This window comes from Panthera leo, chromosome A1 (genome assembly GCF_018350215.1).
Source record: "Panthera leo isolate Ple1 chromosome A1, P.leo_Ple1_pat1.1, whole genome shotgun sequence".
Classification (NCBI taxonomy): Eukaryota; Metazoa; Chordata; class Mammalia; order Carnivora; family Felidae; genus Panthera; species Panthera leo.
Window position 1 is genome coordinate 13386121 of NC_056679.1, and position 23034 is coordinate 13409154.

Sequence of the window (23034 nt, forward strand, 5' to 3'; positions counted from 1 at the left end):
TCTATGCAACAGTTGTGTTGAGAGTCGGCTTCTCCCTTCTACCCAGTCCTACTTTTCTCACTTCTTTACAGGGTAAAGAAGTGCTCCCAAGAGCATTTCCCAGGAAGCGCTCTGCAGGCAACTTTACATCTCAAAGTCTATCTCCAGGTAACCCAACCTAGCATGGGATTGTCAATCAAAATGACCCCTTTGGGAAGCTTTACACAAAGTTTAATCATTCTGTCCTTGCTCAGAACCTACGGAGAATTCCATTTGATGATCTGTTTTTAGAACTACAAGCACATTTTGTGCGAGATCTACCCCAAAGTGCCAAATTTTTACCATCTGGGGGTACGTATGTATATTTTTTGGAAATAACCAGAAGTTATTCTAAGCTGAGTCTAAAAAATAAGTTTTGTGATTAAGCTAGAGTCTACTATTTAGGATACAAAATTAAGTGCAGCTAAAATGTGTTGGGTATAATTTGCCTAAATGGCGATCAGATTGGTTTGAAAACAATATCTAAAAAGATGCTAAAAAATGTTTTTTAACGAGAGCAACATCAGTGAAATAAATGTGTAGACTCCCAAGAGAATTACTTAGAATGATAAATCTCATGTCCATGGATAGCTTCCACCATTCATATTAAAAATGCCAGTTCCAACATTTTATAGTTATGATGAAGTTGCAACTATAAGACGCTAGTTAGAGCCTATTATTCCCCCTCTAATTATACTTTAAGGACTAAAGAGCTCAATGGAAAAATGGGACTTTTAAGACCTACGTTGTAGGTTCTGAAGAAATGAGGAGGTGTAAGGAGAGTTTGGTACTTTTTCCAATACAAGGGCTTGAGCATATTTGTAGGTTAACGGCAGGAATTCTGTCTTATCCATCTGCCAATCTCAGTGCTATCCCAGTGCCTTATGCATAGTAAATTGTTGTGCAAGTAACTAAGTTATTCAATTACAAGAAAAATGCTAGAGATAAGCAGCCTTTCTGGGTTGCAGCTGGTAAACAATATCAGAAATGATAAATAAAATATTATAAACATAATATTATTCCTTATATTTGTGTAGCTTATTTTGTGTATCTGTGTAGCATCCCTGTATTTTCCCTCAAATTCATATTCCCTTTAGTTATTAGCTGAGGCCTAAAAATTTAAAAGAACTCTATGCTTGTTTGCATAATACAAAGGGCTGACTCTTCAGCCAGTGTTAATAGTAAAAGAACCCAAGAAATAAAGTAGGTGGAGGTTATTGCAAAGACAAAAGAAAGGCTGAGTTATCCCTAGGGCCTGAGAGTGGAAGAAGGGAAACATAAGGAGGCTCCTCAGCCTGAAAACAGGCCCCAGGCTTCTCAAAGTAGAAAATGCTCACAGCTCACCAAACATGAAGTACTGATGTGGCTATAACCAACAGCATACAGTTAAGTGTCAAAAAGGATAGAGATGACAATTTGTGCTGCGCAGAGTAGGAAGGGCGGAGATCAATATACACCAGAAAAATCTTCGGGAGAGAAAAAGAGAAAGAGCTGTGGTTGGCAAGAAAGATCGGCAGATCATCAAGGACTGTACAGGATGCGCTAGAGGGAGGGAGCATTCCCAGCAGCAAATGAAGGCTCGGGGGCAGAAAGGACCCTGACAGTCTGGGGCTGTCCCATTGCAGCCACATCCTATTCATAAGGCATTGATAGAAAGTATGTGTGCCAGACCTGGACCAGTCACTGGAAAAGCCATAGATGTGTATAGATGAGCATTCCCTCCAGAGTCTCCACAGCAGGGCTGCAGAGAAAAAAACGATACACAAAAACCATTGACCTTAAATGTAATTATCAGGGAACAGGGACTCAGAAAAGTAAGACACAAATCTGAGAAAGCCTCATGGAGGAAAGAACGCAAGCTAAGCCTTGAGAGGTGCTCAGGATTTTGATAGGTTGCTCTGAGCAGAAGGAAGAGCACCAGGGGCACCAAAAATAAGCATGATTTGTGTTCTGCAGGACAGAAAGGTCACACCGGATAGTAGGAAAAAGTGTGACTGAATACAATGAATATAGGGGCCAAACTGATGAGAGAGTCAGGGATCCGGGAAACAAGCTCCTATGCACCAGGGACACTCCCTGGTGACTGTTATCACTTTTCTTGTAGAACAACCTGCTGGCAGCTATTGCTTTTTCTTGCAGAGCAAAGCACCAGCCAAGAAGCAAGCCTAGACCCTTCAAATTAGTCCAAGACAAGATGGCTGCCAAGTGTGACTTTTCACAGACGTTTCCACTCATTACAATGCTAAAAATCATCCCCAGAGGTGAAGACTTAACATGCAAATGCAATATATGATGTATGAATAAGCATGTTTTGTCAACTGTTCCTGTGTGCCCAACTCCCTGTATTTTCCCGCTGTTGTTCAGGGAGTCCATCTGGCACCTTTGTCGTGATTGTGTCTCCCTTCCACTGCAGCTGTTGCCCCAGTAAAGACTTGCCAGTGCTTTTAAATTTGGGGTCCAACCTTGTTTGTATAATTGCTGGGTCTAAGGATCCAAACCTGGTAACAAAATGACAGGGCTTTAAGAGAACAAGAGGACTTGGATTTGACGTAGATGACGAGCAATCATGTCATGGAGGGTCTCCAGTTGGGAGACAGGAAAGCAGGCAGCTGCATTTGCCCAAATCAAAATTGATGAGGACCCACACTAGGCAGCAGACATGGGAGCAGAAAGGGAGATTCTAGCAAACATTTCAGAAAGCTCAACAGGATGACAAATTAAGGAAAAGAGTGGAAATAGAGATGACTCCAAAGGGACGCTGCTCACAGAAACTAGATTATTGGGAAGGGAACTCAGTCTAGGAAATATATAAAAAATTTGGTTTAAAATATATTAAATTTGGCAAGGACACAGGCTCTGGAGCCAGAAGATCTTGCTTGTTTATTTCAGCCAGAGGCTCAGTCGCCTCACAGCCTCATGGAGATCCGTCTTCAGCACCTTTTTCACTGTAACTCTGTAGTCTGGTCTGTCATCCAACTGATCTCACAAAACCTCCAGGCTTAGACATGGAGCCAGGAACAAAGCTGGCAAGACAGACTCTTCCTTAGTGTGGACGAGGCAGAGTTTTGCCAAAGCTTGTGCACTATTATTATTTTTTTGTCCAGATCATATATAGTAAACAATCACGAAATACTATTATTAGGTTCATTATAGCACATCTACTATGTTCTAAGTATTGACCTAGACTCCTTTTCTATCATATCTCACTTAAACACTAACCCAGTGTCAAAGATATTAACCCAATTGTTTGTTAAGCCGATTTGTTACAGAAAATAAAACAAACTTAACTTTAGGGAGACTGAATTTCAAATTCACGAACTATAAAAGTGGAGCTTCTAACCCAGCTTTTTCTAAATCCAAAGACTGTGGTCCTTCACTCAAAGGCCCACACAGAGCGTGCTGGTCAAAACATAATTAAGAATACTTGCATATGGTATGATTTAACATATATTCTGGGGAGCACCTGGGTGGCTCAGTCAGTTGAGTGGCCGACTTTGTCTCACGTCATGATCTCCCGGTCCATGAGTTCCCGCCTCACGTTGGGCTCTGTGCTAACAGCTTAGAGCCTGGACCCTGCTTTGGATTCTGTGTCCCCCTCTCTCTCTGCCCCTCCTCTGATCATGCTCTGTCCTCTCTCTGTCTCTCAAAAATGAATCAACATTAAAAAACATGTTTAATTAAAAAAAAAAAATAAAAATATAATATAATAAAGTATATTCTGGGAACACAGATGAGAGGGAAGCAATTAATTGGCCAAAAATTCTACAATTTCATTCTTGAGAACTACCAAGACTAAATGGCTGCCATCTAGTTTTAAGGATTTACTGACATCTAAATTTTTAGTTTTAGAACATCTGTAATATTTATCATTAACTATTTTAATAACACTAATCTGTGTTTCAAAAGGTAATTTAGTAATAATCCACATTACATATTCATCCATAAAATCAAAATATATAGCCCAATAGAGATGGACAAAGGACATTTTATAAAGGAAAAATACAAATGGTCAAAAACTTAATGAATAAAGTTGTAATATCATTAATAACAAAAAAAAACCCTAAAATTAAGGGAGATACCATTTTTTATCTCCCAAATAGGAGAGAGTTCTTTTTGGAATCCAATTGATGAGAATGAGTGAAAATTATCACTCTCATATACTGTTGATTAAAGTACAAATTGATATCATCTTTCTAAAAGACAAATTGCAATCAGAATCACCAGAATGTACGAACCCTTTGACCCAGAAATTTCTTAAGTACAAGTACCTTCATCGTGATGTTATTTAAAGTAGTAAAAAATTTTAAACAGCCTAATATCCAATAATAATTAATGATCAAACAAAGTTGGAGGAAGCATACAATGGAATGCACTGCGGTTATTAAAAATCACATTGTGTAAGAATATAAAATGACCTGGAAAAATGATTATAGCCCATCATTAAATAAAGAAAAGCATGTCTCAAAATAATGTTAGTATAATTCAATTTTGCTGATCTGAGCGGCAACTTCATCCTGGATCTTAAGAACGATTTTTTTTTTTTTTAGTAATGGTAATATTTTCTTCACTGTGCTTCCCTGCGACTTCCACATTTTCCATAACAAACGTAAATGTTTTTTAATGATCAGACAAAAGTCATTTAAAAATCTGATTTTGTTAAATTATCTATTATAGATTAGCAGGGAAGCAAGGCCCCAATCCAGTTCCTCCAGCAGGACATTTGTTCCCTCTCTCCCTAAGCTCTCTCTACTCTCCCCCCTTACATTCCAGCCCTCCCCTTCTAAGAAGCGCACAGCTGGTTGCAGCCATTGTCCTGATCACAAACCTTTCCACAAGAATGCCATATCTTGGGTCACATTTGCCTCTTCTCCAACCCAACCCATTTATTCATTTTAAATCCAGCAAACAGTTATTGAACATCTATTCTGTGCCAGGCAATATATATTGATGCCTATGACACAAAGTGAAATAGGACATAGTCTGACTGTTACAGAGTCAGATGTGAATACATCGTATACACTTTGACTGGAGTTTAACGGGCACACGGGGGAAAAAGTTCAAAATCAGATCCAGGAGGTGAAGACAAGCAGGGAGGAATGCTCAGAGGCAGTGATACTAATCCTACAAAAAAAATAGGAACCATCAGGAAAAGATATGGTAGGCAGAGGGGTACGCCTGTGTGAGGCAGAGGTGAAAAAAAAGCATATTTTCACAGGAGAGAGCCAAACGATAAGAGAATAAACTGAGGGTTGATGGGGGGTGGGAGGGAGGGGAGGGTGGGTGATGGGTGTTGAGGAGGGCACCTGTTGGGATGAGCACTGGGTGTTGTATGGAAACCAATTTGACAATAAATTTCATATTTAAAAAAAGTATATTTCCTGGGAACCTCAAGAATCTCCATTTGGCTACACTATAGTGTCTAAGGGCAAGTGTCCTTGGAAAAAAAGATGCCTCCGCCAAACAATTTGAGGAAACACCGTATGGTTATAAACTGTATCACCTCTGGTAGACTAATAGTGCACATTAACATATGAAAGGCCTTCAGTGGGAAAAAAGAACCCCTCTCCCTCTTTCCCCCTGTATTCCTAGAAACAAACTTTGGAAACATCGTACAGAGAAGAGAGGAGTCTAAAACACAAAGACCTTGCACATTAAACTAAGGGATTGGCTCTTTATCCTGAAAACTCTATGAAGGATGTGGACATTTACAGTTTTCAAACAAAGGAGTCACATAAGCAGTTTTGTGATTCAGAAAACACTGCTATGGCAGCAGTAAAGAGCATTGCAGTAGAGGGAGTAGAGGCAGGCGGAAACCAGTTCTCAGGAAGCTGTTACAGTGGTCAAGAGGAGAAGGAATATGGTCCTGAAACTAAGACTAGAGAAATGGCCATGGTCAAGAAAGAGATGGTGGTTTACAGAGAATCTGGCTTAAGGCAGAATATAGGAATTAGTAACAGATGGGAAGCATGGCGGAATCAGGGTCAATGCAGAAAATATCTAAGATGTTATCTGTGTCTTTGTTTCCTCCTAGGGTCACTGGAGGATGCAAAGTTAGGATTGGAGCAACAGTGTAACAAATTAAGTCTTGGACATGTCTCACACATTACAGAAAATGTGAGCTGGAGGCTGACAGAAAGATCTACGAACAATATGGATTAGGGGATCACCAGAGTATCGGTCATAAATGAAACCATGGGCTTTGGTGGGAAACATAAAGGGGAGAGGGCAGTGTTAAGGACATAATCCTGGGGAATACCAAAAGTTTGGCCCAAAATAATAAATCTATACGTGGTAAAGAGAGGTCAGAGGGGAAGCATGGAAACCTTAAGAGAGAAATGCCAGAGGAGCCAATGAAGGAGAGGCTTTTTAAAATTTTTTAATGTTTATCTATTTTTGAGAGAGAGAGAAACAGAACACAAGTGAGCAGGGGATGAGCAGAGAGAGAGAGGGAGACACAGAATCTGAAGCAGGCTCCAGGCTCTGAGCCGTCAGCTCAGAGCCCAATGTGGGGCACAAACCCACAAACCACAAGATTTTGACCTGAGCCTAAGTGGGATGCTTAACCAACTGAGCCACCCAGGCTCCCCAAGGAGAGTTTTTAATTTGAGGTTGTGACCTTTAGGATCAAATATAAGGCAGATCTAGTGAGATATGAACTGGGATGAGTCTGCTGGCTTCCACGATTGTGGATAATCGGGGGCCTGTGTCAGAGCCTTGTCGCAGCGGGTGGGATTGGAAGTCAGACCACAGGGTCAGAGTGAGTAAGAGACAGAGCAGGGCTGGGTTTGTCCCTCAAAGAGCTGACACAGAGAATGTTTAGGGCTTAATAAAATGTGGGCGTTTTGGCTCTCACATGAGGGATAACTGACTATATGTTTCTATGTTAAGAGTGAGGGAGGCATAAGAAGCGGGTGTCAGTAGTAAAGGGAGGCTAAAGAAAAAAGAGAGGAGTTGATGGAGGAGTCTCTAGGGGAGCAGAGGGCAGCATCACAGTGCCGACGCTGGAGAGTAGGAGAGTCCCTGCTCCTTTGAATTTGGGAGGAGGGCAGCTTATAGGTAGCAGGGAAGGAATGAAAGAACGTGGTCATCCAAAGATTTCAACTTACCCAGAGCAAAGTTTTGTAAAAGTGCTTGGAAGGCATGAAGGGGCTCGACAGAAGAAGGTTGAGTTTCAGAGAAGAATCAGTTCATCACCCAGAAGAAGCACAATGAAGATTCCAGCAATGCCAAATTTGCCTTTAAAGCTTCAGAAATTGCAATCAACTCAGCATTTTTAAAAGTTGATATTAGTTTTAAAATATAGGAGCACAGTTATCAAGACAAGGTTCTTCAGCTATAAGTATATGCTTACTTATATATACGGATTTTTGCACACATTTTTAAACAGGACATTTTTCTTAGGCACAGAGACTGGGAGAAATGTAAATATCAGAGCTTAGTGAACTTCCCTTTCGCTTTCTCCTCCCCCAAATCTGGGATCATTTAAGGCTTAAGAAAACCACAAATACAACAGAGACTATACTTTTCATTTACTACTCTTGTTAATAGTACTTTCAAATTTCCATGTAGTAAAGTGAAGTGCTATCCATTATTAGAGCCATGTTTCTTCATTTTCACCATTGATTGATTTCCTCTTAGGATCTCTCTCTAAGATAGTTTAAAAATTAAGATATCGACTAGGTGGGTGCAGATGAATTCATACCATCTGACATTGCCGCAGAAATCTAAACAACCAGATGGATTCTTCCACCATGGCCTGAAGACAGAAAAGAACAACAGAAACTCCACACCTGGAGTAAAGATGCTAAGCCCATTTCAGAACTATTTTTGGTTCCTTGATTACAGTGAAATATGATAAGTACATGTTTTTCGAAGAGGAACAATGTGCTCGCAGTATGAAGGCAAATCAAGAAAGGCGGTGCTTCTAAAATGAACTATAAACTCCACAACCACCACTTCTACCCTGTCCTTAGGTAAATACCGCAATGCTTTGTTCAAAGGATGAATTGTGTTAGCTGAATTGAAGAGGTTCAGATCCAGGAATCCAAGCGTAAGAGGAAAGCCCTAAAGAGCAGTTGTTCTGAGAAGACCAGGGGCTGGAGAAGAGCTTCAAGTCTCCACAATTCAGATCTGCTCATCCTCCCTACGAATTCAGATTTTGACGTCTGAATGCAAGATTGCCATTTTGCCATTAGAACCCTACATATTTTTTAACTAAATGTGTCCTCTTGTGGGCTATTTTGATAGCTATATTTATTTTAATGCATTCTCTATATATCCCTTACATTATTCGGAATCCACAGGGGAGTTAACAATTTATAGAAAACCTTTAGGATGAAAGAAATACTCACATTTAATTTATTGGATTTGTGAATCTTCGTTTTTACATATGTTATTAAGGTTGTTGAAAGACAGGCTTATCTGTAACTATAAATGCCTAGGAGCTAGGTACCATATTTTCTCATTGAATTTTGATAAATGTCGTTTGATTTGCACTGAAACTTTTGGAAGACCATCTTCTTCCAGTATCAGTGAGAAGGCTTTAAAACCAGATTGGAAGAAGTCAGGAGCCATGAAAAGTCCAGGCAGCCAGAAACACAACCTCAATTGTGCCTTCTAAGGAACGTGGCCAGGAGGCTGCGGTCACCGTTGTGGTTTACTGTGCATCATCACCATGGGCATGGATACCACGAGCACCTACTGAATACAGGATGCTGTTACCATAGAGGCCTGCAACTTACCAGAGCACCATCGCTGCGAGTCAGCCAGACTTCCAAGCTGTTCTCAGGTATTTACATTATAGGCTCTGGATTCTATGCCCTGGTGAGGGCACTGGATGGACCAGGTGTGTTCATGTGTTTACCTTCTAGCAGCCAAGGAGCTACTAAACCTAATATCTGTCTCCCTTCAACTTCTATGGGATTCTTTCCAAGTAGAAAAGCTAGGTGGTTGCTGGGCAGCTAATCCCAACAAATATCCACTACCAAGTACTACTTGGCACCTGGTAAGTATTTCTAAAAACTGTTTTGGGGGATGGTATAGAAACGTATTATTTTTTTTACCTTTTAAAAAAGGGTAGGAATTTTGTTCCAGAAAATGAGAGAGAAATAATGCTAGTTCTCTTTGCTTTTTAATGCCTCAAATATATTTCTAAATGACACTGCAAAGGCATGTTGACTGTATGGAAACATTTTGTAAAAAAAAAAAAAAAAAAAAAAAGGTCAGTTTTCACACAAGCAATCTTCATAATTTGCACTTTAAGGAGAAAATAAAGGCATAGTAACTACATTAGAATAAAGGCTTTAATGAGCTAATGCATCCTAAGTTAGCCCTTGTGGACCTTGAAGAAAGAGGATGGAGCAACTGTGATACTCCCTGTTCCACCCCTCCCTTTAGGGGCCTCAAGGCCTAAGCAGACTTCTACAGAGAAGACACTCCGAAGTTGTGCTCAACCTGACCTACAGTAGAGGATAGACAGGGAGGAACCGTGTTCTCATATTCAAAGGAAGAGAAGTCATGTCTCCTCCACGGTCCCTGGACTTGTCAGTTTATTCATTTGTTCATTTATCAATGACACACTTTATTTTTTTTTAAGTTTATTTATTTATTTTGAGAGAGAGAGAGAGAGAGCACAAGGGAGGTGCAGAGAGAGAGAGGGAGGGAGAGAATCCCAAGCAGGCTTTGCACTGCCAGTATAGAGCCTGACATGGGGTTCAATCTCACAAACTGTGAGATCAGGACTTGAGCCAAAATCAAGAGTTAGATAGTTAACCAACTGAGCCACCCAGGCACCCCTCTATGATACACTTTCAATGTGTTCATCATGTTGTGCCTCATGCCATGCATTGGTGAGCAAGGTAGACAGAATCCATCCTTTTCCTTCTGGCTGGCTTCTTTTCAAAGATGCCTGGCCCTCTCCTACAGATATAGATGTGTATTTCTTTGTAAGTGCATATGGCACACTCTTAGGGAGTGAATACAAATGAAGCAGAAGGTCTACACATTGATAGATTTGGATCAGGAGAATGCTCAGTTCAATCTGAAGAACAGTGTCACCTGACATAACCTTAAACAGGCCTTTTTCTCACTTGATCGGGTGATAAACTTACATATCAGATCAGGAAGACAGAAACCACTTTTGAAATTCAAGTTGCTTATATGAGCCATCCTTTTATCCCTGACAGTTGGCATTGGTTAAGAGAATAAGTCCAATCAAGTCAGAACGCTCAGTCCCAACTCTCATGATAAATTGTCACTTCCGCCGTCTCTGTGTGCTGATGGCTCTGGATTATGGTAACGATTAGAGCACGTGATGAAGGTGGTGTGAGGCATCGATAGTTTCTTTTCTTCTTTAGAATCTTTCTTTTTAAAGAATTATCATATTTGAGCGATTCTTCATAAATGTCCTTAAAGGCTTTGTCCTGTGCTAGACACTAATCAAAACATTAGTCATTGAACTGCAGAACACATTTTCTTTTTTCTTTTTAATTTTTTATTTATTTTTGAAGGAGAGAGAGACCGAGCATGAGCAGGGGAGGAGCAGAGAGAGAGAGGGAGACATAGAATCCTAAGCAGGCTCCAGGCTCTGAGCTCTGAGCTGTCAGCAGAGCCCGATGCGGGGCTCAAACTCACAAACTGTGAGATCGTGACCTGAGCCGAAGTCGGACGCTTAGCCGACTGAGCCACCCAGGCGCCCCTGCAGAACACATTTTCAAAAGTAGTCTGTACTGATATAGACTTGCTACAAAAATGGACAAGATAGGCAAACTAGAAAGAACGGATCTACATGTATTAACTGATCAATAATGTGAGAAAGAACTGATCTTTAGTGTAAAACTAAGGGAACTAACCAGTAATCATGATGATAATGACAACTGCTAATGTTTACTGAGTGCTTCCTACATCCCCACATTATTCTAAGCTCCCGTGCCGTATAATTCCAGCCTTACCACCACCCAATGACGTATAAAGTGAAAGTACTCAGTGCCCTTGCGGCTGGAAGACTGCACCACACTGACTCTCCATTTAATTACAGAGCTAATGGAGAAGGTGGTATTTTAGCCAATGTTGATGGGATTAGGGGCTTCCGTGTCACGAAATTTCCAGAGATGTGGAAGGCAGGCAGGCCAGAAAATGCAACCACTGAAAAGAAAGAGAAGTACTATGTACGATGACATAAGGAAAACTAGGCAAGATAGTTTTCCCAGCTCCCAAATAGGGAGCTCAACCGTGCCTTGAGATAAAGGTAAGAGGGAAGGGTCTCTGGAGAAAACGATAGGGATTGATCATTTGCACTGAAACAGAAAAGAGACCAGCAAGACAAATGAAGAGAGAAATGCAGCTGGTGTGATCGCCAGAGAGGCTTGAGTGGCGAACATTAGGAGTTCAGGTTTTCATGGACCAGGTCAGGGAATCAGAGCCTCGTAGATGTAAATGATCAGATGGGAAAAGAATAGACACAGGGATGTAAAGAGACAGAACCAGCAGGCTAGTGTGACAGATTGGACGTGGGCAGGGAAAAACAACAAAAGAAGATGGCTCCAGGGCAAAACTGGAAAGAGGGACTTTGATGTCTGCAGAAATTTGTCTGCAAAGCTGCCCTTTCTCTGTCCCTTGTTCTTATCGATCTGGCCCTGTACCAACAGCAAGCACCCGAATTTTCAACATGTCCTAGCACCTTCTTCCATGTGTTCTGATCCTTTCATTGCTGGCATTGCTTAGCTATCAGCAGCTGCCATTCCATGCCCCATGTTATTTACATCAAATCCTGTCATTCAAGGATCATTCAGCCAGATTCTACCCTCCACAGAAGAGACGCAGACCTCAAGGCCACGATTGGTTCAGATGGCTGCAGAGTTCACTGAAAGAGAAATGTGCAGCCCAAGGAGCCAAACACATCTCAGCAGTGTCTGGAGACACAAACAGTCCATCTGGGAAGGACCAAAGAACTGAGAGGCCAAGATGCTTGTGGTAGGCTGAATAACGGTATCCAAAGACAACCACGTCTGGATTCCTGGAGTTTGTAATTATTATATGGCAAAAAGAACCTTGCAGGGTGATTATATTAAGGATCTGGATATAGAGAGCTTGCCAGGATCTTCCACAAATGTAATCACAAGTGTCCTTGTATGAGAGAGAAAGAGGGAAGATTTGAGTAGAGACGAGAAGGCAATGTGACAGAGCAGAGATTGGAGTGATGTGGTCACAAGCCAGGGAACGTGTGCAGCCGTCAGAAGCTGGAAGAGACAAGGACCTGATTCTTTTCGGGAGCCTCCAGAAGGAACCAGCCCTGCTGGCACCTTGGTTTTAGACCTCTAACATCATTTTGGACCTCTGTCCTCCACCACTGTAAGAAAATAAATGTCTGTTCTTTTAGCAATTTGTTAATGAAGTCATGGAAACTAATATTTAAAGAAACTAACTATAAAAGAAACTAACTCCTCTCTCAGCTGGTGAGAGAGACAGTGAAGCCCAATTATTAAACAAAAAAAATTCCTCTAGCTGTGCCAACTTTTCAATATTGATCCAAAGAAGACAGCTTCCATGTTTTCCTTGAGAACCAGAAGAATACTTGAATGTATCTATTTCCAGCAGGGCCCCAGACATTTTTAATCCCACTTGCTTTCCTTTGGTCCATACCTATTGTCCAACCCCAAGTAGTCAACTAGCTAATTACTTTGTTTTTCTGCAAGCACTGCCTGTTCTGCAACTCCCTACCTTTGCTCATGCAGGAACTCCCAATAGAACTGTCCTATCCTTTGTTCTCCATTTTTTTAAACTTTTCTTTCTTCTTTCTTTCTCTTTCTTTCTTTCTTTCTTTCTTTCTTTCTTTCTTTCCTTTTCTTTCTTTCTTTCTTTCTTTCTTTCTTTCTTTCTTTCCTTTTCTTTCTTTCTTTCTTTCTTTCCTTCTTTTTCTCTTTCTTTCTTTCTTTCTTTCCTTCTTTTTCTCTTTCTTTCTTTCTTTCTTTCTTTTTTTCTTTCTTTCTTTCTTTCTTTCTTTCTTTCTTTCTTTCTTCTCTCTTTTTAGAGTGAGAGAGAGCTTGCACGTGTGTACACAAACTGGGGAGGAGCAGAGGGAGAGGGAGAAAGAGAATGCTAAGCAGGCTCCACACTCAGCATGGAGCCCAATGCAGGGCTCAATCTCATGATGATGAGATCATGACCTGAGCCGAAATCAAGAGGCAGATGCTTAACTGACTGAGCCGCCCAGGCGCCTCTTGTTCTCCATTTTTAAAATGCCTTTCCATCCTATGACACAGCAGAAAACTTCCTTTTCAATCCATCCGTGTATCTATAGAATGAGTTGCTCTCTCCTTTGCAGTCCCATGGCTTGAGAACATTGAGCACCAATCACATTTATTCATTATTGACTTATCAGAAGATGAGCTCCTGGAACATGGAGACTTCGCATCCACCTTCTCAGTAACACGTTTGCTATGTGTTGGGTATGGAAGGGGTGGTCGTAACTGACACAGAATTGAATGAAGACATGAGCCTTTCTGGTCTCCCCCCATGCCCACATTCCATGCTCTGCTTTTATCTTTTACCTTCCCCCACTTTAAAAATCAAGTTCACATACCCCGTGGATATCTTTAAGTTAAATGGAAAACTATTTCCTTAAGTTTAGTTATAAAATTCACATTACAAGAAAAATGAGTAACTGCAGTGATAGCATGTGAAGATAAACCAAAATAATTGATAATTCTGTCCTTTTGAAAACCTCCTATTAAAACTGAATTTTGTTTCAGATGAAATTTGATCCCTTTGGTCACAACAATATTAACCCACTGCCTCTTTCTATTCTTAATAGTTCTATTTGGTCTGACACACATATAGTTCTAGGTATAAATAAGTAGGTATATAAATATGTACTATACATGCTGTGCATGTGTCCTGTATCTGGTACATGTAGTCACATGAGGCATGTGTTCTGTGTATGGGTAGGTGCATTTGTGAATCCAGATTAATGGTGAAGAAAGCATGAGTTTAATTTACTGTTCTGTCATTTATTCATTGCATGACCTCAGATAAATTCTTCAGAACGAGGTTCAGCATCTATAACTGTAAAATGGGGATAGATAAATAGCTACATTTTAGGTCTATTATAAGAACTATCAAAGTATGTAATAGAGTCTAGCATGTAGTGAATTTTCAGTAAATGGTATCTATTATTAATATTCCTCCCTAAATGTTCCCTATATTCAGGATTATGTTTCTATAACAACACTACCTTACGCAGTCCTCAAAGCAAATGGGTTACTGTGAAAAGATCATTAAGAAGTTGAGTAGATATGCCAGTGTCTTCAATCCTTCCTACTGCCCCTGACTCAACTGGACACCTACCCAACGAGATTCAGCCCTGCGTTTCCACTTTTCTCTAAGTCATTTCAGATCTAATCTTCCCCACTGTCATTCTGATTACAAGTAGCTTATTTGCATCACACGGTAAGTGATTTGAAAGTGCCTAATATTTTAGACCTTATCCTCTAGGAATTCAAATCTGGAAAGGTCAAAGTGATGGGACAGACTATTTTACTGGGGTCAGAAAAGCAGGGCTCATCAAAAACAAGAGGATCGACGCAGGGGAACATAAAAGACAAAAAGCTGAGCGGGAGCCAAGACTCACTAATGAGCACAGCCTGCCGCCTTCTTCCCCAACTTCCTGCCTGATAACAAGGCTGGGCTAGTCCAGGTCCTTGATCTGTCTGATGTAGAATCTGGACAATGGGTTGAGAGGACCAAACAGAAGACTGAGAAGAAACCTGTAAGAATAGTCGAGAGGTTTCACTATGTACATAATGAAGGACTCCTGCCAGGGGAACAGAGTGAAGAAAATCTCAGGCTGAGCAGTGAAGGAAGTTTGGAGTTTGTGATGAGAAAGGCTGCAGGGTCTTGGACAATTAAAAAGGAGCAGTCAATGTAGAATCGGATCCCCTTGAAAGTTCTTTAATAGAGGCAGGTAAAAAAAATGGATTTCCTTTTTATTTCTATGTTAACACTAACTGACCTTCTCCAACTTGACCTCCTTAAGACACCAGAAGCCCCTGGGTTTTTTGTAGGGTTACGTAAGAAAACAGAAAATGCATTAATTAGTGCTTGGTGCGAGCCAAGCAGTTCAAGAACCTTGTAGGGCTCCGACACTCTCCCTCCACCACTGATGCCAGCTACCAGCCAGTGTGGACCCTGGGGAGTTCGTCTCTTTCATGGTCAATACTCTGACGCTTTCCTCTTAAACAGCATGAAATCTAGGTTCCTGATTTAATTCTGCAGTTCCAAATTCTTAGTCCCAGCCTCGAGTCCTAACTACAGCCTTTAAATTGCATTCAAGAATGACTCAGCTGCTTTTCAAAAACTGACCTTTGGCTTTCTTGCTTCTTTGGCTCTCATTCTAGTGCTTGCAATTGCCCTGCTCCAGCTTAGTCTAAAAGCGGCCCCAGGATTCTTCCTCAGATGGAGGAAGTTTAGACAGTGTGGATGTTTTAATTAATCAAGGAAGGCCTCCTGGAGGGGAAAGAATTTGAATGAGGGCTTCGGAATGTTGGAGGGATCTGGACACAACTTTAAAGTAGTTGTGTTGATCTGAGTTTGAATTTACAGGGGTGCAAAAAGTTAAAATGGGTTGATAATAAGGCTTGCAAAGTCGCCTCAGTGAGGAGAATGAAAGCCACTGAGGAAACATTAAGAAAAATTCACATTCTGGTCTCTTTGGAAGTGTTTTTTTTTTTTTTTTTCCTTGACTGACATGTAGTCCACCCCTCTCTGGGAACTTTGCTCCTTGGCCAAGAGGCAGTAGGTGAACCCCATTTTTCTCTACCATCAAACCTGCAAGTGATTAATTAAAACTAAGAACTGGATGGTCTTCGGGTCTGGTAAAAGAGATAGCAGGCTGGAGAAAAAGCAGCAGCTGTCTCCATTTTTCTACAGAACTCTTGCTGGAACAATTTTTCCCCTTTCTTTTTATTAAAATTTTTGCCAAAAGGCTGCTGCTCTGTCTGCCCATCTTTTAGCCAGGCATTTTGAGTGGGAGTGATTGAAGTGGGCAATTAGATTCTCCTCTGAGTTCCTCTTCATTTTCCTTTGGAGATATTTATCTCTTCCTGGTACAAAAAAAAAAAAAAAAGGATTTTTGAACAAGGAGAAATAAACTCATTTCATTTGATCCTATTTGGATTCAGGAGATATCACGGAGATATGTGTTTCCTGATACAGTGATGATTTTTGAGAAGGAAACACAGGAACATTTTGATTAGGGAGCATGAGAGAAATTTATGAATATCTTCTTAGTCTCCTGTCCACTATACAGGGCTTCTAGTTGTGTCCCATGTACTTTCCCAGTGAAAGAGAAAAATGTTCAAAACTACATGTTTCCAAATATCCTAATTATCGGCTTTCTACATTGAATTCTCAGCGAATGTAAATACCACATCAACGTATTCATCCATTCATCCCTAACTTTGTCAATAATTATGCCAAAATGTAAATGACATCTCTACCCCCACCACAGGTGCAGAAGTGCCTACTCAATGTTCTTCCCTCCGACTCCAAATCTGATACACCAAGAACTCACTACTCTGAATTGCTAGAACATTTAATGAGAATGGTATACTCTTGAATGAATACTGCCAAATGCTGCCTAGGTTTACTAAAGGAAGAATTGGAACTTGGTCATAGCAACACCCAAAGCACCCTGACATCTCAAAACAGACTTCACAGACTTCAGAAGCTTCCCTGTCGAGACCAAAACATATTTCGTGAGTTGACTCTGGCTTTGTTGCCCTTCATTTCCCAAATGATCTTGGTGCATGATTTTAATTTACTAAATTAAAATCCAGTAAACAGGTATTTCCATCTTAAATTACCAGGGCCATTTTAAAGAAATCGTAGAAGAGATGCATTGCTGTTTTATCAGTTGGTGTTCCCTTTGTACAGTTCGCTGGTCATCCCATCCTCCAGTGTTGAATCATGTGAAGAAGTGGGTGATCCTGCTAAGTCTTTAAATCATCCTTTCAGTGCCTGATGCTCCCTGTAGGCTCACACTGGAAATATCTGTATCCTGTGCCCAGTACCCTCTCCATGGCCCATTGGAGGCACATGATCGAAGGTCATCACTGCAGCCTCTATTGAGAGGGAGGGTAGCGCTCAGTCATGTAGAAATGTCCTTAAGGCTCTCTCAGGCTGAAAGTCCTGCTCATGAAGTGCTAAACTTTCTTTCTTTCTGGGAAGTCATCATTTTACAGGTGAAATTACACACAGACTATTGCTGGAGTGAATTTCTAATCTCAGCCTGACCCTTCTCTTACCACTCCACCTTGAGCTGCCCCATCTTCTAACATCAGCCACCCTGTGCTTAAGGAATGTAAACCAATTTAAAAATAAGTACAAGCCAATCAATTGCTAGGGTAAATCTGTTGTCACAATTATTTTGAAACAAATAGCACCCAACATAAGGCTTTGCCTGGAAGACTTTTGATAAACGTGGATTGAATCAGCAAACATTCTAAAATAAATGAATATTAATGATTTTTGCATCTATCCAGGGTTTGGGTTATCTGTCATAGTAGATTATTTTCACCATTTCTCCCTTCTATCGGTTAGGTAATTGAAAATGTACTATAATCTGAGTTGCCCTAAGAACACACAAAATGGTAATCAGAATGTCAGGAAGGAGAATGGATTATCTGCTTTGCAAAATCTGTGTTTTATCTTACAGGGCTCTCTGGGTTGTTGTTGTTGTTGTTGTTGTTGTTGTTAAATTTTTTAGTGTTTGTTTATTTTTGAGAGAGAGACGGAGCACAAGCAGGGGAGGGGCAGAGAGAGAGGGAGACACGGAATCCAAAGCAGGCTCCAGGCTCTGAGCTGTCGGCACAGACCCCAACGCAGGGTGCGAACCCATGAACTGTGAGATCGTGATCTGAGCCAAAGTGGGATGCTTAACTTACTGTATGCAAGGTTGGGTAACCCTAGAGGGCAATCAACTGTGATATTAAGGATTTCTTGTAACTTTTAGTGGTACTACTAAAAAAAAAAAGGTAGGAAGGAAATAACATTTATTTAGTAACTGCAACGTACATTTGCTTTCACATATGTTAGTTCACTTAATACTCAACCCAATTTTGGAAAGTATGTAATGTTATTTCCACTTTAAAAACAAATGAACTGAGACTCAGAGAAGCCGTTGAGCATCAATTTGCTCATTCAAGCCTCAAAACAACTCTGTGAACTAAGTAGTACACCTGACCCCATTTTACAGATTCAGAAAACTGATTTCACAGTATTAATGGCTTACCCAAAACCACACGGCATGTAAATGAGATGGTATGAATAGAAATTAACAATTGGAAAAATAGGTCAAAGAAAAATATAAGAAACAAAGATCCTTTGGCCATGAAATCTCCGGGGCCATGTGTGGTTTTGCTCACTATTTTATCCCAGGGCCTGACTCTTAGTAGTAGATGCTCAGTAAAAATTTGTTGAATGGAAGAGTAAATGCGTACATAGTTATGGTTTCAGTCTGTGATACAGAGGATTGTAGCCAATTGTCCTTCATCGTCGCTAAGAACAGCCTGGGAGGTTTAGATAAGATGAAAAACTTCCTGATACTGAAATGTATTTCTGGAGGATATTAAAATTTATATTCTGAAAGTATATAAAACTAAGATTTCTCCTGATCAAAATTCAATGAATTTGATATGCTCCCACCTACAGAATAAGGGATTGATTAAGTTCATCCCTCATCCTTTTGAGATAATCATTTATTCTTCACTGTGAAAGACCCTATCCTAGCACATAAAGGAAGGGCAAGCATTCCTGAACAAAAGCAGTTTCTGAGAAGAAATTCTTGCCAAACATATTTCATTCAGAGTGAGCCACAAAGAGGGCGCATGTGTTCCCTAATTGCAGGTCTGTTGATTAAGAAGGTTACAGCAAATCACTTTGGGGTTATTCAAAACTATAAATTTCACAATTCCTTTAGTTGTATTTATAAAGCTGCATGAGCTAAAAACATCTGTGGCCTCCATCTAATTTTAATGAGAGATTTCCACAGACTTTGTGATCCTCAAACAATAACATGGTCATTTACTAACACAGGTGACCCTTGAACAACATGGTTTGAACTGCACGGGTCCACTTACACATGGCTTTTTATTGATTGATTGATTGATTGATTGATAAATTCTGGTACAGCACTATAAATGTATTTTCTTTTCCTTGTGACTTTCTTAAAAACATTTTCTTTTCTCTAGCTTTCTTTATTATAAGAATACAGTATTTAACACATGCAACATACAAAATATATGTTAATTGACCATTTCTGTTATTGTTAAGGCAGTCAACAGTAGGCTCTTAGTAGTTAAGTTTTGGGGAACTCAAAAGTTATACGTGGGTTTTCAACTATGCAGGAGGTCAGCATATTAACCCCTGCATTGTTCAAGGATCAAGCATGCTGATCTGGAAAAGGTAATGCTTTAAAGGAAATATGAATATTAAGGTGCTGTTATCAAAGCTAGCATCTTCCAAAAGTGAATGTGGTTCAAGCATCTTTCATTCCCTTTGTCTGTGGTGCAACCTGGATCACATCTTTCCTGATAGTGATACATTCCTAGGTCTGGCATGGCATCTCCAGGGGGCAGAGCTTCAGCAAAATTTGCCAAATGCATGCATGCATGAATGAATGAATGAGTGAATTCCAAGATGACCAAATACATTATATTTTTTCTGATTTTTTTTAGGTAAGAAATATGAGTCCAGGACAAATTAAAACTTTGCCTATAGCCACAAGCAAGACAGTAGCAGAATACTAAGTATGAAAAGGAATGAAATCTGTAGAATCAGCCCCATCGTACTAGCTTTTAAATCTGCCTTTCTGTGGGAAGCTTCTCAATCAGCCAAGGCTGAGTTGGGAAAGAGCAGTTGAGGTGTTTCATTGACTTTTACTATTGAATATGGATTTCACAGGCAATAGAAAAGCCAAGAAGCCTATCTGGGGACAGTCAAGAGACTAGAAAAGGCAAGAGGTGTTCAGGAAGAAGATGGTGTTTGCAGAGCCAAGGAGCTGTGCTGCTTGGAGAACGTTGGAATGACAGGGACCTGCCCAGTGGAACCTGGAGTCATGCAGGAAACTCAGCAGCTACTGGAGTGAATGCCCGTCCAAACAAAGGAACGGAAAGAGAGACAGTGATTTATTCCCTCAACTTGCCCTTCAGTTCTCCACCGTGCCTCTGCAGTGGCCTCCTTGGGAGCCAGGAGACAAGACAGCTTTGGAAATATCGCTCCCTGACACACAGTAGAGGACAGAGAAGGGCAGAGGATGCATCGGAGGGAAAACAGGCGAACAACTCCTACACCTTCTCTGATGCCTTCTCATGGAGTTAGTGTCTTCCTCCTATGCACCCTTACAGCGCATTAGGCAGAGAATTATTAGGACACTCACGCTATCACATAGTCACGCTTTGTTTACATATCTGCCTCAACTTCTTTCTTTTCGTTCCTCCAGCACTATTCTGGGATATTGCAATTTTTGAATAAAATATTTTTGAGTGAATGAATAAATAAATGATTGATTTCATTCAATTTCAGCAAATGTTAATTGAGCCCTTCCATTAGGCCACGAAGTTCCAATTGATTCCACCTAGGTCACCTCATTCATAGAATGTTCTGAAGGCATTCTGGCCTCCCACCCTCTCCTATCCCAAACAGTCAATTCTCACCAATCACACTATTGGTTGGCAGTGTGTGTGATGATGCATCAGCACAGACACCTTATTTCCATGGTTATGAATATTAAAATCCAACCTATATTAAGCCTGACATTACACATTACACTGGGGACTGTGTGGTTACAAGGATGAAAACTCATGGCCTCTCCACAAAGAGAGTTTACTCTGGTAGTGGCACAGAGGGACCATCGAGAGATCATTTTCATGCCTTTGCTAAGTTAGAGTTATGCAAGGATTCTATGGAGTCAGAGTTGGCATTTCACCCAGGCTGGAAATTCAGGGAAGCTTCTGAAATCTTGAAAGGTAAGATTGAATCAGGTGAAAATAGAAAGGGAACAGCGAGAGCACAAGCAGAGTTGTAAAATTGACTTCAGCATGTTGTCCTGTATGGCTAGAGATGAAGTGTGGGCGTGGAGGCTGGGACAAGTCACAAAAATATTGTAAACACTTAGTTTGCAGGCAATGGGGAGACACTCAAGAGACGCTAGTGTCGCATGGCTCGTTCTGGCTGCACTGTGGGAGAGAGATTTAAAGCAGATTGGATGCAGTAAAGGGTCATACAAATCCTACAGAAACGGGCAGACAAGTACCCAGAGCCCATCTGCAAGAATGCATTCATAACAGCATTGCTTCTCCTAATGCAAACCTGAAGACTAACTAAATGTCCACTTTTTAAAGTTTTTGTTAAAAACTTATTTCAAACTTTTATAATATTACGTCAAAAAGTGAATTTGTATCTGTGTTTGTATGTGTGTGTTCTCTATACTATTTTTGGAACAGATTTCACAATTCAGCAAGGATGGATTCAAGGTCTACAAGCCCTAGGTGCTGGATATGAAAGTCAAATCTTAGCGCTGTGAGGGAGACAGACAACCCTGTGTGGGACACCTCACCCAGTTTGGGCCAACTCATTATATGAGACTGCTAGCATCCTATGGTTCTCTCTGGTTACAGAACTGCAACTCTTTTTTCCCCTGAGATTTATAGCATGTGCTTTCTTAAAGTGTAGGGGTGTGTCTGGTTATACCTGCCATTCTTTCTCTCATTGTAATCATGTTGTGATGATGTGGTCACTCTCTCCCAAGTTCTCGCAAATTCCCCACAGAATCAGAAGTAAATTCTTATTTCCAGATATTGGGAGTTTAATCCACACTCATGGGCACACTATGTTTTCTATGGACCGAGAGAGAGACATTTTTCAGCCAAAATAAAATTAAGTGTTTATTATGTGCTCTGGAAATGGTGACTATCTTAGCAATTTTGTATCTGTGGTGGCATGCATGGCATCTGGCCCATAGTACATGGTCAGTTAATGGTTAGCAATTTTGAAAATCAAGTTCTATTTCACAAATTCAGTTTCTTAACTGAATAGGCAGAACTCCCCATTTCCAACCGTCTTATTTCTCACCTTTGTGATAAATTTTGTATCTTTAACAATTTTTAAATCTATTCTTACTATCTCCCACCAGGATAGACATGCTGTGCCATATGCCAAAATGATTCCAATGTTCTATGAGCTATTATGAGTTGAAGTGTGCCTCTTAGAAAGAATATTGAAGTCCTAACCCCCAGGATCTGTGATTGTGGCCTTATTAGGAACAAGGTCTTTGTAGATTATCAAGTTAGGATGAAGTTATTAGAGTGGGTCTTAAGCCAATAGACTGATAATATTACAAAAGGGAGAAATTTGGATACAGACGTGCTCACAGGAAGACCGCCATGTGAAGAAGAGATCAGTGATGCTCCTATAAGCCAAGAGACACCAAAGATCGTCTACAAACTGCCGGAAGCAAGGAGAGAGGCAAGGAACAGATCCCCCCTCTCCGACCTCAGTAAGAATCAACTCCATCCATCCCTTGATCTTGAACTTCCAGCCTCAAGCGACAATGGTGAGATAATAAATGTCTGTTGTTTAAGTCACGTAGCGTGTGGTACACTGTTATGGTAGCTCCAGGAAAGGACTAGGCGGCTCTTTGGGACTACCAATTATAGTTCTTATCTATACTTCTCACTTTAGTTAAATACTCATGTATCCATATCCATTTGTGATTGTGAAGTTTTTGATATCAAATAGTATGTCTTAGTCATCCTCGTATCTTGATAGCCCCAGCACATGCTCATTACTGATTTGAATTAATCGTGTTCTTAATTTACCCCCCTAGACTCCCGTCCATCTCAACTGTTTTTCCTTGGAACAGTGTGTGGTCTTCTATTATTTTGGTTCACTGAATCATAGTGATAGCTATGAGATAATTTCTGCTTCCTTGTGTTAACATTTCAAGCTCATTTTGCTTGAATT

General features: G+C 40.5%; 1 long non-coding RNA gene across 3 annotated transcripts; it reads left to right on the forward strand.

Moving 5' to 3' along the window:
* The first annotated feature begins 41 nt into the window (after nucleotides 1–41).
* On the forward strand, nucleotides 42–20547 carry LOC122198847. 3 transcript variants are annotated; one of them, XR_006193184.1, is made up of 5 exons: nucleotides 42–147; nucleotides 234–330; nucleotides 6050–6132; nucleotides 16523–16769; nucleotides 19749–20547. It is a non-coding gene; the product is annotated as an uncharacterized LOC122198847 (long non-coding RNA). The 3 variants fall into 3 exon arrangements; XR_006193189.1 differs by lacking the exon at nucleotides 6050–6132; XR_006193188.1 differs by lacking the exons at nucleotides 234–330; nucleotides 6050–6132 and having other exon boundaries at nucleotides 19749–20546.
* The last annotated feature ends 2487 nt before the right edge of the window (nucleotides 20548–23034 follow it).